Source organism: Prosopis cineraria, unplaced genomic scaffold (genome assembly GCF_029017545.1).
Source record: "Prosopis cineraria cultivar Desert tree isolate PC_DT_omini unplaced genomic scaffold, ASM2901754v1 PC10, whole genome shotgun sequence".
Classification (NCBI taxonomy): domain Eukaryota; kingdom Viridiplantae; phylum Streptophyta; class Magnoliopsida; order Fabales; family Fabaceae; genus Prosopis; species Prosopis cineraria.
Window position 1 is genome coordinate 28,017,899 of NW_026555341.1, and position 16,481 is coordinate 28,034,379.

Below are 16,481 nucleotides of genomic sequence, written 5' to 3' on the forward strand. Positions count from 1 at the left end.
GTGATTTGGATAATAGAATCTATACCCACGAGATCCGATGCAATGGCCAATAAAGAAACCATCAACAGTTTTAGCATCAAGCTTCATCTGTTGTGGATTGTAAGGTTTTACCTGTGCTTTACAACCCCAAACTCGCATATACTTCAGTGCAGGAGTCCTTCTAAAATACAACTCATATGGAGTCTTTGGAACTAACTTGCTAGGAACTTGATTCAAAATATAAATAGCAGTTTTGAGTGCATCACCCCACAAGAATTCCGGCAGTGAGGAGTGACTGATCATGCTCCTAACCATATCCATAAGAGTACGATTTCGCCTTTCTGCAACCCCATTTTACTGCGGGGTGCCAGGCATAGTATACTGAGCTTCAATGCCATGCTCTTGAAGGTACAAAGCTAATGGCCCAGGGTTCCTGCCAGTCTCAGTATATCTCCCATAAAATTCTCCTCTTCTATCAGATCTCACACACTTGATCAACTTGCCAAATTTCAATTCGACTGCTGCTTTAAAGGTCTTGAATGCATTAAGGGACTCGCCCTTTTCACGTAAGAGTTCAATCCATCCATGACGAGAGTAATCATCCGTGAAGGTGATGAAATATCTGAAACCACCCATAGCCGGAGGCGTGATAGGTCCACAGATATCAGTATGGATTAGGTCTAAAGTATTTTCAGACCTCTTTGCCCCTTTGGTTCTAGCTCTAGCAGGGAATTTTCCCTTTATACAGTCAACACAAGTCTCAAAATCTGAGAAATCAAGGTCTCGTAAGACACCTTACTTGATCATGCGTTCTAATCTCTCTCTAGAGATATGACCCAAACGACGATGCCATAACATAAAGGAATTATCATTAGGCCTTTGATGTTTATGCCCAATAGCAGCATTGACATGAAGATTAGGAAGTTCAAGTGACCAATCATTCAATCGATATAAACCATATATCAAGGAAGCGACACCAACATTAATGGAATCAAAACAAATGTCAATTTTTCCATTTCCTTGGAAGAATGAATAGCCACAAATATCCAATGCAGAAGTTGAAATTAAATTCCTCTTCGCAGAAGGTACATAAACAACATTGTTCAAATGTAAAACATGACCAGAATTTAAATACAAAGAAATAGTTTCAATGCATTCAACCGATGCCTTGCTCCCTGCTATGCCAAAGACTGACCTCTATGCCTTTCTTGGAACCTTCTGGTTTCTTAGCCCCTGTGGAGAATTCACAACATGTACAGTGGCACCAGAATCCAGCCACCATGAGTCAAAAGAAGTTTCAATGGTGTTAGATTCAAAACAAACTAGAGCCAGAGGGGCAGTTTGAAGAGTTGTGCCTTCACTTTCTTGTTTGTTCTTCAATTTGAAGCAATTAGTTTTAATGTGACCCGGTTTCTTGCAATAATTGCATAACCCTTTAAAGGGTTTCTTCCTCGACTTCTCACTCTTATCACCATCCTTCTTAAAGGTTGGATTATTAGGCTTTGGGGCATCATGCTTCTTTCCCTTTTTCTTATGTGACCCTCCAGATTTGCTGCTAGAGCCATGGAAAACATAGTTTATTGAGTGAGAGGAATTCTTCTTTATAGCTTCCTCTTCTTGAGTGACTATCGATATCATCTGGTCAACAGACCATTCAGCTTCTTGTGAGTTGTATGAAGTCCTCAAGAATGCGTACTCTGATGGCAGTGATTGAAGAACACGGTAAATCAAGGTGCTTTCACCCAAATCAATCCCATATGACTTAAGCTTGTTATAGTAATGAACAAGCTTCAGAATGTGCTCCCTGACACCAGAAACTCCGTCGTATCGAGTATTGTCAAGAAGTGACAGATAATAGTTCTTTTGAGTCTTGTCAAGCTTCTTGTATTTGTTATCAATAGCTTTCAAGTACTCCACTGCAGTATCATTTTCAGGAATGCTGTCCCTAATTTCCTTTTCAATTGTGTACTTGATGATCGCTAGACAGATCCGGTTGGACTCACTCCATTGTTTACGGAAGGCTATTTCAGAAGCACTGGACTCGGAAGAGAGATCCGCAGGCTTGGGCTCTCTCAGAGCTAAATCTTTCTCAAAAATGGTCAGATACATATTGAGAGACTCTTTCCAGTCATCATAGTTAGTCCCATTAAGAGCCTTCATAAAGGATAGTTGCGTAAAAGCAGAAACTGAAATCGCAAAATAGAAAATGGAAAATATTAATTATGCGTGCACAACATAATTATAAAACAGAATTCCCAATAAGCGATTATCAATTATGCAACTATAACCATGCACCAAGAAGGCTCATATACCATAAAGATTTAGCTCACACAAAAGTCCATACAAAATAATGCATTAAACATTTCCATACCTATAGGGTACAATAAATATCTAATACATTAAAGGAGTGCTATTAGCCTATTCTCAAAGCCAACCATCAAAATCACATTAATAATGTCATACCTATGGGGTATGTCCATTATCAATGCTACAAGATCCTAAACATCATCAATAATTTACAAAGTCACAAACTTTATGACTTTAGGACAAAACAAAAAATAATTTTAAAAGTCCTTAAGGTCTTTTGAGAATTAGGGAACAAATTTAGAACTTGGGTAAAATTTTAAAAGGCATCCAGGGGTAAAGGGGTAATTCTGGAAGAGATTTGGGTCAAAATTGAAATTCTGGAAGTTAAGGGACTGAACTGTGATTTCTAGAAATATATTGGGGATAATACATAAATACAAGAAATTATGGGCCCAAATAGGTAATTTAAAACTGGGGTCGAAACGCAATTAACAGAAGTTTTTTTTTTTGGAACCAGGCCTAGATTTCATCTGGGCCCAAAACACAGAAACCGAATCCCTAGGATCCAGTTTCCTTTGCGCCGCCAGCTTCTCCCTTTTTTTTTGGATTTGGGCCCAAACTAAATTGTGGGCCCATAATCCACAAAACCCCACGACCCGTTTTGGGTCCTCTCCAGCCGCGAGTTGGAAGATGAGAAGGAAGGTGTTGCCGGCGTGCAACGGTTGCCGGACGCCGGCGAACCTGAAGCTGCCAGTTACCACGATGGTGGTAGTTCCACAGCGACGTCGTGAACTTGAAGAGGCGGAAAGAGAACGCCGGCGATGACAGAACCTCCCCTTTTTTTTTGGACAACACTGAAGAGTCCATGATTCCAAAGCTCCCCGGTGTTGATTAAAACAAGAATAAAAGGAAAGAGAAGGGAGAGAGGCGCACGGCAATATACAGTAAATCTTATACTCATTTTCAATGATAATAATGAAAAGAAAAAAAATTATCAAGCATGTTAATAAAATCTGAACATGCTCATATGCATAAAATAAATAATAATAAATTGAGATATATAGATTGATGTTTGTAACCAGACTCTGATGCCACGTGTTGAATCTAATTATCTCAATTCATATGTATAGTAAATATGATAGAATAAAGTAATTCATGCGTACTTGAAGAATCCATGAGTGCTAGAGAAATCTCGATTACCTCAAGTATAGGCAGGTACACAACCCACAAGTCCCCAGAGCCTTCAGAGAGTTCAGAGATAATGGAAGTAGAAGAATGAGTCGTGTGTTTGTGGTTACCGACTAATCGCCTTATATAGATCAGATCGGTAACCGCCTTATTAAATAATTAAATAATTATATTATCTATTATCTCTGACTCAGTCAGTTAAGAGATAGGAAATAACTGACGGCTACTGGGTTGTGGGTTGGGCCTCTGCCCATTGGGCTCACTTGTGTGGTCCATCTATCACGGTCCACACAAGATCATAAAGACCAATTTATTGAGCTTATTAATTAATGCTAATTCATAAATAATATTCCAACATGGATTTGGTAATTTAGATTTAATAATTTTTAGGAGTACAAAATCAATTTTAATAGTTCAGACAAGTAGTGAAGGTAAACTTACCCTAAATCATAAGTTCACTGTTAAGTAAGCTCATGTGAGTATACTGCTCCTCATGCAAGGATGGAATTGATGGGTTCATGGAGAAAAGTTTGGAAGTTGATGGCACCTCAATGCTGTAAAACCTTCCTATAAGTAAAAAAATATTTTAAAAAATGATCACATTTATTATTGAAATGTTTAGTATGAGTTGACTTTACACAGGAAAAAAGTTGCACGTAACATGAAATTAAGATGAAAAAGAAGAATATAAGTTAAAAAAAAAACTTATAAATTCAATAACTTAAAAATATGCCTAATTGGAGTTTTCTGGAAGGAGAGCCAAAATTTTCTCCTCCATCCCTCCTTTTTAATTTATGAGTTTTATCGAAAGGAAGCTAAAGTTTTTGACAATTTTGTCCTTAGTTTCTGACTTACCATCTTTTCACTGGCACTTTTCTACAGTGACTCACTTCCCTATCCTGATTAAAAAAATAATCATGATGTGGGTGTGATTAGGTTTGAATATCCATATATTACAATAATTAATATAAAAATTATAATACATTTTTTAAAAAATATAACACCATTTAAAATTATAATTTAATTAAGGTGAAAAATTACTTGATAAAAGGAACAATTTTAAAAATAAACTAATTTATAAAGATATAATAATAAATTAATTATTATATTTCTTTCCCTTCTAAACCAAACGAAAAATTATTAAAAACATCTCTCCTCCTCTCATTTTCAATAAAATCAAACAAAGTATTATTAAAATTTATAAATGAAAAAGATGTATATAAATGAAAAAGATGTCTTGAAATTTTGGATTAAAATGTGATCCTATAATCACTTATACGTAATCTCTTGAAGCTGTTCTTCCCCTTTTAAATGCTCTCTAGTCCCAACATTTACTTGGAATGATGCGTGTAGCATCTCTAATCTAGAATAGGAGATGAGTTTGCATGCTCTTCGTTTGTGATGCACATGAACATTGGCACGAGCTCCAGAAATTCTGTGATGTCGTTTCTTTTGCTTTACGAATGTAAGGGAATGGGTTCAATTCACTGTAAGTTTGAAATCTTCGAAAAGTCTTCATGACAACTAATTATAAATATACTAATTAAAAGTTAAAACATATTAAAAATTATTCGCTAACATAACCGGCATGATTCCTTTGAAAATCGTTCAATTTAGTTGAATATCGTTAAATTATTTATAAATCTTTTGTTTTGCCGATTCCAACTCATGGCTTGACAGGAAAGATCTAGCAACACGCTCTTATGGTTTCAGCTTTCAGGATGTTCACGCAATGTTGTTAAAACTGGATTGGACCAAGCAATTCGACCGGTCTGATCGTCACCCACTGAATAAAACGGTCTGGTTCAATCAATTGAACCAATTTAGTGTTTGACCGGAGTTGACCTAGATTGAACCGATTGGTTTTGACCCGAAAATCGGACCTAGGTCAACTCGGTTTAAAGCCAAAAAAATTAAAAAAAAAAAAGAAGAAGAAATTTAGGTTGAGTTGCTTAGATTCACAATTTCTCTTCTCTAATCACTAATTCTCTCTTTTCTTCTCTTCTCCAATCTTTCCTTCATGGCCCAAACTCAATCTCTAACTTCTTTTCCAACATCTACCTCCAGCTCTAAAGATCCAATCTTTAGCATCAAGATTGAAAGCTTGTGAGTCATGACATGATGGCATGCCTCCAACTCCAACATTTTCCTTTGAGATCACGAGCTTGTATTGACATGCCTCTACCTCTAGCTCCAATGATCTAAGTATCTAGTTTTTAGGGTCAAGATCTCAAGCATCATTGACAAATTAATGTTTTATTTATATAATTGCGCATATAAATTTATTTTTTATTTAATTTTTATATCACCGGTTCGACCGCCGGTCTAATCGGTTAAATCATGAAAACCACAATTCATTGCTCTTTCTGATTCAATGTCCGGTTTGAGTTTCAAAACATTGTGTTCATGAGATAGTGGGTGATCAGAACAGTTTTATCTTGTGTCTCATTCTAAAAAAGAAATAAGAATGAATTTTTACTTAGTATCTTGTCATATATTAAAAGTTGTTTGCTTCTCTTTAAGATTGAGATGGAATGAGTCCCAGAAATCCCAATAAAAAAGATAAAGAGTGAAAGAGAGAGTTGGAAAGATGAGAATTAAATAATGAACATATATATATATATACTCTCTCTATTTAAACATGTAAAACATTTTTTAAAAAGTTGAATGTTAAAAATATAAGGCATTTTTAATCTTTTGAAATGTAATCATTGTCTTTTTTTTTAAAATGTCCCTATTGATAGTAACTTTATATTTATTATGAGGTGTTTAATAGGAGTAAATATAAAAAGATAAGATTAGTTAAAAAATAAATAACTACTTTATTAGGAGGTGAGATTCAGTTAAAAATGCCTTACATTTTTGAACGGAGAGAGTATATTTTTTTTTATCAAACCACAACTAAAATTTTTAAATTTTGAGTAATTAAATACAAAATTTTCTTTTGAAACTAATATAGAGATCACAGAAGTGGTAATAAAACTAACAGAACCAATCAATTATAAGAGATTAAAAAAATATAACTTAAGTCTAATACAAAATTTATCAAATTATATAACTTTTTAAGTCTTAAAAAACTAAAATGAACAACCATAAATTACAACTACGCAACTTAATTTTAATTACTGTGTTACAACAGTCACATACCTAAAATAAAGAATGCATTTTTAAAAAAAAAAATAGTAAAGATACACATCTAGGATGGGACGGCACATCCTGACACTAAACTTGTGTCTTGTCTTGATTTTTTTTTTTAAGATGGGCGAGATTTATCTTGACACCAGGAGATAGATAAACTAATCAATGAGACTCCCATAAACAAGAAACTTAAAAAAAAAAAAAAAGAAAGAAAGAAAAATTTAAGGTTTGGAGTTTAACTTCTGCACATGCTCATTTAAAAAAAAAATCAAATAACGAATAATAGAGTGATATTATGATACAATTTATTTGATTTAATTGATGATAAAAAATTTAGATTTTTTGGGCCAACTTTCAAATTTTTACTAAGTACTGAAGATAATTATTACCGTCAAGTTTATTTTAAAGATTATTCCTATCTTATTTATGTTTAATTAAAGAAAGTGATGAAATTCAAAATTTAGCAGAGTGAATATTTCTGTAATTTTTGTTAACTTGTAACAAATTTATAAATTCTTTAAACTCTTAACTATTAATTATATAACACAATGATTTGTTTTGGCCAATCATTGCGTCATGCTGTTTTTTTTTTTTTTTCTTTTTTTCTTTTTGGCCTGACACAATCTCTTGATATTTGAATGTAATTTTCTGACGTTTATTCTTTGGTTGGTTTCCAAATTCAGTAATTAACTTTTCTGTTATATTTTGTTAATCAATCTGTGGTAGATGAACGACCAATGTGAACATAGGAAGCATCCAAATGATTTGAACACAACCGCAATTAGCGCTCTTTCCATTCAACACATTGCTTCTGAATCTCACTCTCTAACGATCTCAAGTGGTACGAATAAAACCCTAATTCCATATATTTTCTGTCTTCAGTTTTCCTCACTGAATTCAAGTGCAGTGTTCTTTTCATGTTTACGTGACGAGGCTTCGATCGGATCTTATTACATTTTCTTCCTTTTGACATTTTAATGTTTTTTGGAGATGGAAATTTTCGAGTTTTTGTCATGGGAATTGTGTGAAACATGGAAATGATAAATGGGTAGACATTGTTTGCGCGCGGTTCCGAGAAGAATCGGTTGTGAGATTCAGCTAAACGTTCTTAGGAATGAAATGGGTGGCCACTTAGTTGTGGGAGATTAATGGAGTGAATTTTCTTTATTTTTGTTGCAGGCGATCGGATTAATCGATTGGTTGTGGAATATCAGTTCTAGAGGAATTTTAATGGTCAACCATTTCCAGCAACTGAATTTAGATATATCCGGGAATTTGCCATTATTTTATGCGCTTGGGCTGATTCTGAATTGTTAATTCAGAGTTGCGTGCCGATTTTTAAGCATCATAATGAAAGACTTGTTTAAGTACGTTCTTGATGGGTTTATGATGAATATACTGAGCATTTTCTCTTAATCATGTGAGGGAGAAGGTAACACCATTTGGCAAAAGAAATGCACGTCCAGAAAGGAGTTTGAGCTATTTTTTAAATGCTTTGGGAATTGCCAATATTCCGGGTAACATAAATGGAAGCTTATATATCATGACAGAATTTGAATTTTGGTGGTTTTAAATCAGTGCGAAAGCAGTTACACGATTTGAAGATGAGAAGATCCTGGTATAATAAATTGTTAATCACTTTTGGCACTAGACCACCGGGGACCTGGTTAGTCATGTGCCTAATTATCCTGCTTGCACTAATTTTTGTCTTGAGCTCATATTCTCCAAATAATATTCAACCAGTACATCACTTTCCTGCATCTTCCATTTATTCAAACTATAGAAGGATAAAAGAGCAAGTAGCAGTTGATTATTTGGAGTTAAGTGCAGTGACATTGGGTGCTGCTAGGCAAGGAGAGCTTGGCTTTTGTGGCAAGGAAAGGGAAAATTTTGTGCCTTGCCACAATGTTTCGGCAAACTTGTTAGCAGGCTTTGGAGCAGGTGAGGAGTTTGATCGGCATTGTGAATTTCAAGAGAGGGTGAGAGTTGTCTGGTTCGAACTCCTAAAGACTATAAGATTCCCCTGAGATGGGCAGCTGGTAGGGATGTTATATGGAGTGGAAACGTGAAGATATCCAAAGACCAATTTCTTTCTTCTGGAAGTCTGACCAAAAGGTATTTCTTTATATAGCTCCTAGGGTGGGGAAATGGCCAGAATACATTGTTTAAGCCTTTATAAATGACTATCAATTAAAGCACCACCATTTTTACAATGTCTTTCTCCATTATGGTTTTACAATGAATATGTTTTCACTATCTAAATCTCTTGTAAAATATTATCTAGGTTGATGCTATTAGAGGAAAATCAAATTGCTTTTCATTCAGATGATGGTTTGATCTTTGGTGGTGTCAAAGAGTACTCTCGTCAACTGGCTGAGATGATAGGCTTAGGTAGTGACACTGAATTTTCTCAAGCTGGTGTAAGTCTTCTGTCTCCAAATAGTTCTTTGGTGAACAATATTGTTTGATAGGCACAGGATCTATTCAAAATAGTTCTGTTTATAGTAAAATAGGAAAGAATACATTATTTAGCTGCCTATATTCTATTTTCAGTTATCACCCAGGACCATGATAATTCTGTAGCATCATATATTGTGAAATATTTATATTTGTGGCATTATGACAGATCCGGACTATACTAGACATCGATTGTGGATTTGGTAGCTTTGGAGCTCATTTAGCCACATTGAATCTAATGGCAATTTGTATTGCGGCGTATGAGGCTACTGGCAGCCAGGTTCAATTGACCCTTGAGAGGGGTCTTCCTGCAGTGATTGGCAACTTTATTACAAGACAGCTTCCATATCCTTTGTTATCATTTGATATGATTCACTGTGCTCAGAGTGGTATCATGTGGGACGAGAAAGGTAATTATAGATTTAAGAGGCATTAATCTACCCTCGGTAGTAAACTTCTTTTGACATCTTAGTGAAATTCAAATTCATTTCTTTCCTAGACTTTCTTGCTTGACATATTACCTGCAAACTAGTTTTTCCTGTTTATTGCCTTACCTACTGATGAATGTATTCATCATTCATTAATTAAAGATGAAGGGTGGGGTTTTAGTTGTCCAAAGTTGTTCTAGATTAAGGTTAGAGAATAAGAGAATAGACTGATTTTGAGGTGCTGCATCATTGGTGTCATAGAACCTAAGAAAATATACATTATTTCTCTCCATGGAAAAATTAGTTATTCAACCTCAGTAACTCCTGAAATAATATATATGGTGGATGGATGATCAATGAGGAAAGTGTTTGGGGCTTTGAGATTTGAGCTGAAACATAGTACAGAAACATCCAAAACTTGATTTACAGCTGATGTCAATTTAATTTTAATGTTACTGAAAAAGTTTTGCAGGTTCTGATTGATGCTTGCGGTTTTTCTTGAGTCAGCAAGTGGGAGATACAAGGTGAAATCTTATTGATATGCAATATTTATTTATTAACGAGGACCTTGTATGTCAATGCACAAATTTAAGCTGGAACCTAGTGGTTAGGCATTACAAGTACTAGGAGACATGGGGATGCACTAGTACAGCCTGTGAAACTGGCACATTTATATCAGATCCATTTCTTTCTTCGACGCGTTTTTCTAAACCTTCTTTGACATATGCTGGATTCCTAGTATTAGACACAATGTGAGAATTCAAAAAGAACCTGACTCCTTAGATTTGCTTTGCCATCACATTGACTATTTATGTTCCAGCTGGTATTGGTATTAGTGGCCCATGTCAGTGTCACTGTCACTGTCACTGTCTCTGCTTCTTAGAGTACAAGTATTTGCTCAGAGTCCACTGTCAATGCACTGAGTTTGGGGTATTGGTACCTGATCTTTCTGGAATTTATCATGCTGTTGTCATGTGAATACAATTAAGGGGTAAAGAATAAATGTTGACAAGGGAGATGGAATTAGTTTTGTTAAAAAACATAAAAATAGGCATAAAGGCCAACAGGTACTTTCCCCCATTTAATCAAGAAATTGGTAATCTCTCTGTCATTTTTTTTTTTAAGGCTTTCACCGTAGCCTTTATGCGTTATTATATCTGCAGTAACTTGACAGAAAGTGGAAATCACTGAACCATGCACTGGGTTACTTTCTAGCTGACATTTTAGATCTTCACAGTTTTTGGCCTGTAGCCTTTCGTGCTGTATTTATTTTGTTTATATTTTAGTGGTGAATTCATATCTTGGTTTTAGTATCAATTGTGTTTAGGTTAAGCAAATGCTATTTTTGTTCAAATATATAATTATACCCCAATCAAGTGAGAGGTTGGGATGGATACTTGAATGTCGTTATGAAGAAGTGACACCTGCCCTTACTCTCTAGAGTAATGCCTTTGGCATTATCCCTTTTTTCAATACTTTATGAATACTTCACTGCAATTTATTAGTTCTTCATTATTTAGCTCATGTATGAAGTTCTGTGAACATTTTTTCTTACTGACAATGACTTTATTCTACAGATGGTCTATTCCTTATAGAGGTTGACCGTGTTCTTAAACCCGGAGGATACTTTGTTTTAACTTCACCCACAAGCAGGCCAATAAGAGGTGCATCGCAGGTAAACCTGAAAAAGAGAATCATGTTGAACCCAATGGAAGATCTGGCCCAAAAAAATCTGTTGGACTCTTCTAGCTCAGCAGGATGAGACTTTTATCTGGCAGAAGACTGCTGATACTAAATGCTATTCAGCACGGTAAGGGATATTGAAAAATGTGAATGTTTGCTTTGTTCAATCATAGTAATTAACCGTTTATGGAAGATTATTGATATCAAGTTTACAACTATTAGTTGTCCTTTGTAGAGTTCCTATTATAACTTGACAGAAGTTAGTGACGTATGTGTTTTTTTAATTTTGTAGTAAGCAGGATTCTGTACCACTTTGTAAAGAAGGGGGTGATGCTCAGTTATATTACAAGCCTCTCGTGCCATGTATAAGTGGGACCTCTAGCAAGCGCTGGATACCAATACAGAACAGATCTGTATCTGTATTGAGCACAGCCGAACTTAAAATTCACGGAAAGTATCTTTTTTAAACAGATTCTGATTATCTTCTCCTCGCTTCACCACTCAATTTTCATCCTCATGTTGTACCATGTTTTGCCTTTGCACTTATCTCTTCATAGTACTGCAGGAGTTGAGCCTACAGACTTCTATCAAGACATGCAATTTTGGAGAGCAGCTGTCAGCAACTTTTGGTCTTTGCTTACACCCTTAATTTTCTCCGACCATCCAAAAAGGCTAGGAGATGAAGATCCACTGCCTCCATTTAACATGTTACGTAATGTGATGGACATGAGTGCTAAATATGGGGGTTTTAATCATGCTCTCCTAGAACGAAGAAAATCAGTGTGGGTAATGAACGTTGTTCCTGTCCAGGCTTCTAATACACTTCCTCTTATACTAGATAGAGGGTTTGCCGGTGTTCTTCATGACTGGTATGCTCTTGTTCATTCAAGTCTTCTTTTCCTTTTTTCTTGAGAAGAAACAGTACTTACGCATCCGATTTGTTACCCTGAAACCTCCAAGTCTACTGGGAAATCTAGTTTGGCAAAAAGATCCACATTTTATGCGCTTTTCATTATCTTCATCATCCATGAAACTCCTCCATCTCTTCTAAAATAAACTCATTGTTCATGAGCTTCAGGAAAATTCATTTTTGTGTAATCCACTTGTTGATGTGCAGGTGCGAGCCTTTCCCAACCTACCCTCGGACGTATGATATGCTTCATGCAAATGGACTTCTCTCTCATCTGGCTTCGGATAGGTGCAGCATGAAAGACTTATTTTTGGAGATGGATAGAATACTGCGTCCAGAGGTAATCATGTCCCTTTATCCATTATCATGATTGCAGAAAATTTTATGTTGTGGTAAGTTGGATTTTATATTATGATCATATAGAAAATATGCTTCGATATTAAGCGGAACATTAATTCTCTTCCAATCCCAACTATTCCCCTACGTCTTGCATTTGATCTTATCCTCTGGAAATGCTGGTTTCGTAGACTCTTTACTTTCATTTATTTGACCTTAATGATGCATGGCCGTTTATTCTTATGCACCCTTCAAATACTTATTTTTGAAATTAGAATGCTGTGGTACTGCGGGTGTCAGACTATAGGTATACTGGAATGGTCCAACTCTAGCAACCCTAACAGATTGAACTTCTGGTTTCATTGCTTGATAGGGATGGATCATTCTTTCTGATAACAAGGGAGCTATAGAGATTGGCCGCACGCTTGCAACACAGATGCGTTGGGAAGGAAGGGTAATTGACCTTCAGGATGGCAGTGAATGGCTACTACTTGTTTGCCAGAAACCGTTTGTGAAAAAATGATTGATTGAGCTCCGACACGTCTCACCATGGTTAAAGAACCCAATTTCTTTTTTGCTCTGGTAAATATTTTAAGTTTGTCATTTTGACAGTGGCATTTAGTTTGGTAAAAAATTAATGGAAAATTGTGCCCCCATTAAACGCTCATGTGGATTTTTCTGTTACTAACTAGGTATGAATAGTGGAACATTTTCAGTGATATGAGGCCATTATTGGAATTAAGCATATGGTTTCAATTTTGAAACATCAGCTTAATCTTCATAATAGCCTTGAATGACTTTCAAGGTATGAGTGAAAGATAGTGAATGCTTGTTGTTTTAACTTTCACTTGGATTATCAATATATATAATCTAAAATTTATAGTAACTTATGAATAATACAGCTCACTTCAGACTGTGCAACGCATGAAAAACATATCTAATTAATGTTAAAATTGATACAAAATATTACAAGGTGATTAAATGGTAACTGGAAAAAGTAAGAAATGTGAAGAGAATGGTTTAAACCATAGTGTGATTTTACCCTAAAATTAAATTAAATAGGATTAAGAGCATCACATTGGACCTATGAGACATAGGATCTGGATTGATCATAGTATGACTGTTATCAGAAATTGTAAATGAAGCACTCAAAGGAAATTCTGCATGAAGAACTGCAATTCCCTTTTGTAATATTTTAGGCTTGGACAATGATGTAAGGTTGAGAAACTGCAGTTCCTGATATCTGTAGATATGAAATAAACTCATTTGGAGCATAGTAAAAAGTCATCAATTTATTTTTGTTCTGACCTGCAGTGATTTGTTGTAACACTGATGAAATCAATTGTATAATTTCAGAGGATAAATTGTTTGGTCGGCACAGCAATGTATATATAGCACCCAGAGCTTTGATGTGTTCCCCCATGTCCACAATTGGAACAAGGATGAGGAAGTTTTAGACTAAAAATTCTTTGGAAGCTAGCCACAGATTTTTTAATTTCTTTTTTTGGTTTCCTTTTTGATCAAAGCAGTTTGTTGTAATTCATTCATCCAATATGTTTTAGCAATTTTTTCTGTATGATTTCTTCATTGATCACCATTGGACTCGAAGCATCTGTCAAACAATCACTATTTTTTGACCAAGATTGTGAATGGCCACAAAATTCAAGAATGAAATTTTGATATTGCAACTCTGAACTATTTATTATTCATCGTATCTACAAGGTGTCATGATCCTCCTCCCTCAATTTTGTGCGAATGCAAATATCATCTAGGCACAAATAAAACTCCAGAAAAGATATAGCCTTGCAACAATGAAGAATTTTTCTTTTCTAGCAAATAATGCTACTTTTTTGCCCCCTGATTAAATCTTCCATCGGTTATGAGTCACTGCATAGCATAATTCAGGATAGCCTCAGATTTTCAAGACATATTCAGTCATAACTCAATAGAGCCTTCAATGGTGCTTTTGAGCTCTACTTCTTCTTCTATCTCTTGTAGCCATCTTCTGTTCATCTATCTGGACTCGAATACGTCTGCTATGGAGTTCTGTTTCTTCTTCTATCCCTAAACATTTTTCCCAACAAACTCAAACATGACCACACCTTCTTCATTGGAATTGTAGTGCAAAAAACTTATTATAATCAAATCCTGAACGTTTGACGGTGAAAGTTTGGGAATGATTTTCTCTGTCTATTTTTGGGGCTTCGAGTTCGGCGTCGATGAAAGGATCAAAGCGCTTTAATATAAATGAGTAGTGGAGATGCAGGGGATCGAACCCTGTACCTCTCGCATGCAAAGCGAGCGCTCTACCATTTGAGCTACATCCCCAAGTTGTGATTTCTTTGTTTAGTCACATAAGAATTTATGGTAACATATCTATTCCCCAAGACCCCAATCAAACTTGGGATAAAAAATTAGGGAGCCTGTCTACCAAGGTCCGTGGAGCAACAAAATTCCAGATAGAGCATAATGAAATCTGATTTTTCCCTCCTTTTGCTCCCAAAGTGTAACATTTCAATTTAAAAATTTTATAAGTTAATTAGATTAAATAAAAAATAAAATAATTAAAAATAATAGGGAGATGTTTTATTGAACTTAACTTATAATATAATTTTAAGTTAAGAATTTTTAGAAATAAAAATATAAATAAATAAGTATAAAACAAAGAATTAGATTGATAAATGAAATAAAAAATAAAAGAAAAAAAAAGGAGCATATATATTAGAGCCGAAAAAATGAGTTGAGTTCATGGGCTAGCTCATTCAACCCGTCAATTTTAATGAGTTGGGTTAAAAGAATTAACTCATTTTTTAAAATGAATTAAGCTAGCCTAACCCGCAAAAATGACAAGTTAGAATGGGTTGGCCTGTTTTTTCAAAAAAAAAAATTCAATCACAATACATGTTTTATAAATTTATAATAATGATAATATTTTTTAAATATATAATTTATGAATCTCAAATATATTCTTTACATTTAAAAAATAATATAAATCTTTCTTAAAATTTACAAATGAAGTTTGTTATAATTTGTAAATCAATTATTTGTTAGTTTTTATAAAAAATATTTTGAATATATATTATTTGTCAATATCATAAGACCTATTAATTGAAATTACAAACATAAATTCATTAAGAAAAATAATATAGATTTATATTTAAATTTTATTTTAAAAAATAATATGAAAAAAAATCATTATCTATATATGATATGTTGATTATAAATTTTAAATTATTTTAAAAAATAAAATTATATTTTGTGAGTTGACCCGTGGGCTCACTAGCCTGTTATTGTGCTAGTTAGGTTTGGTTTTCCCAACTTGTTTATTTTGACAGGCTGACCCAACCCAACCCACTAAAATGCTAACCCCTACAAGTTAGATCGCAAGTTGGCCCGTAACTCGATTGCACAACTCTAATATGTAGAGAGAGAGAGGGAGAGGGAGTAAGTGAGATTGTGGGACCCACAATCAAATATAAAATAGAAAGAATTACATATAAGGACTTGAAAAGGAAATTAGTTATATACAATAATCAATAACAAGTCTCATTAAAAAAAAAAATTATATTCCTGTTTTAAGAACAATTCATTCAATATTAGTATTTATCTACAAATAATTACCTTCCCAAATTCTCGAATGTAATTCTCCTAATAATACAATGCACCCCTTCTTTCCATTTTCATTTTGTCTTCTTGCACAAACACACACACACAGAGCATCGGCTATGGGAGAGCTGATTCATAAGGTAAGGCTCTATAATATGATATTTTAGGTGTGATTTTAAATTTTTCAAGACTACATAAATGTTCTAAATATTTTTCTTAATCATTTAACCTCTTTAATTATTAATTTCTTAAAAGTAACACATCAAGAGTTTAAAAGGGGGACAAATTTATAATAAATAAATACAGTTGTTAAGGTTATTAGTATTATAATAAATGTTCTAAGATATTAATTTGTTGAAGGAGGTTAAATTTAAGACTTATGAATTAAACCCTAAACTTTTATAAATAAATTTTTATTTAATCTACAAATATAAGTTAATTTGTTGCTA

General features: G+C 34.3%; 1 non-coding gene and 1 pseudogene across 1 annotated transcript; one reads left to right on the forward strand and one right to left on the reverse strand.

The window, feature by feature from the left end:
• Window positions 1–7,302: 7,302 nt before the first annotated feature.
• On the forward strand, window positions 7,303–14,121 carry LOC129284631 (probable methyltransferase PMT5; annotated as a pseudogene).
• Window positions 14,122–14,681: 560 nt separating this feature from the next.
• TRNAA-UGC (transfer RNA alanine (anticodon UGC)) lies at window positions 14,682–14,754 on the reverse strand. The gene has a single exon. It is a non-coding gene; the product is annotated as a tRNA-Ala (tRNA).
• Window positions 14,755–16,481: the final 1,727 nt, after the last annotated feature.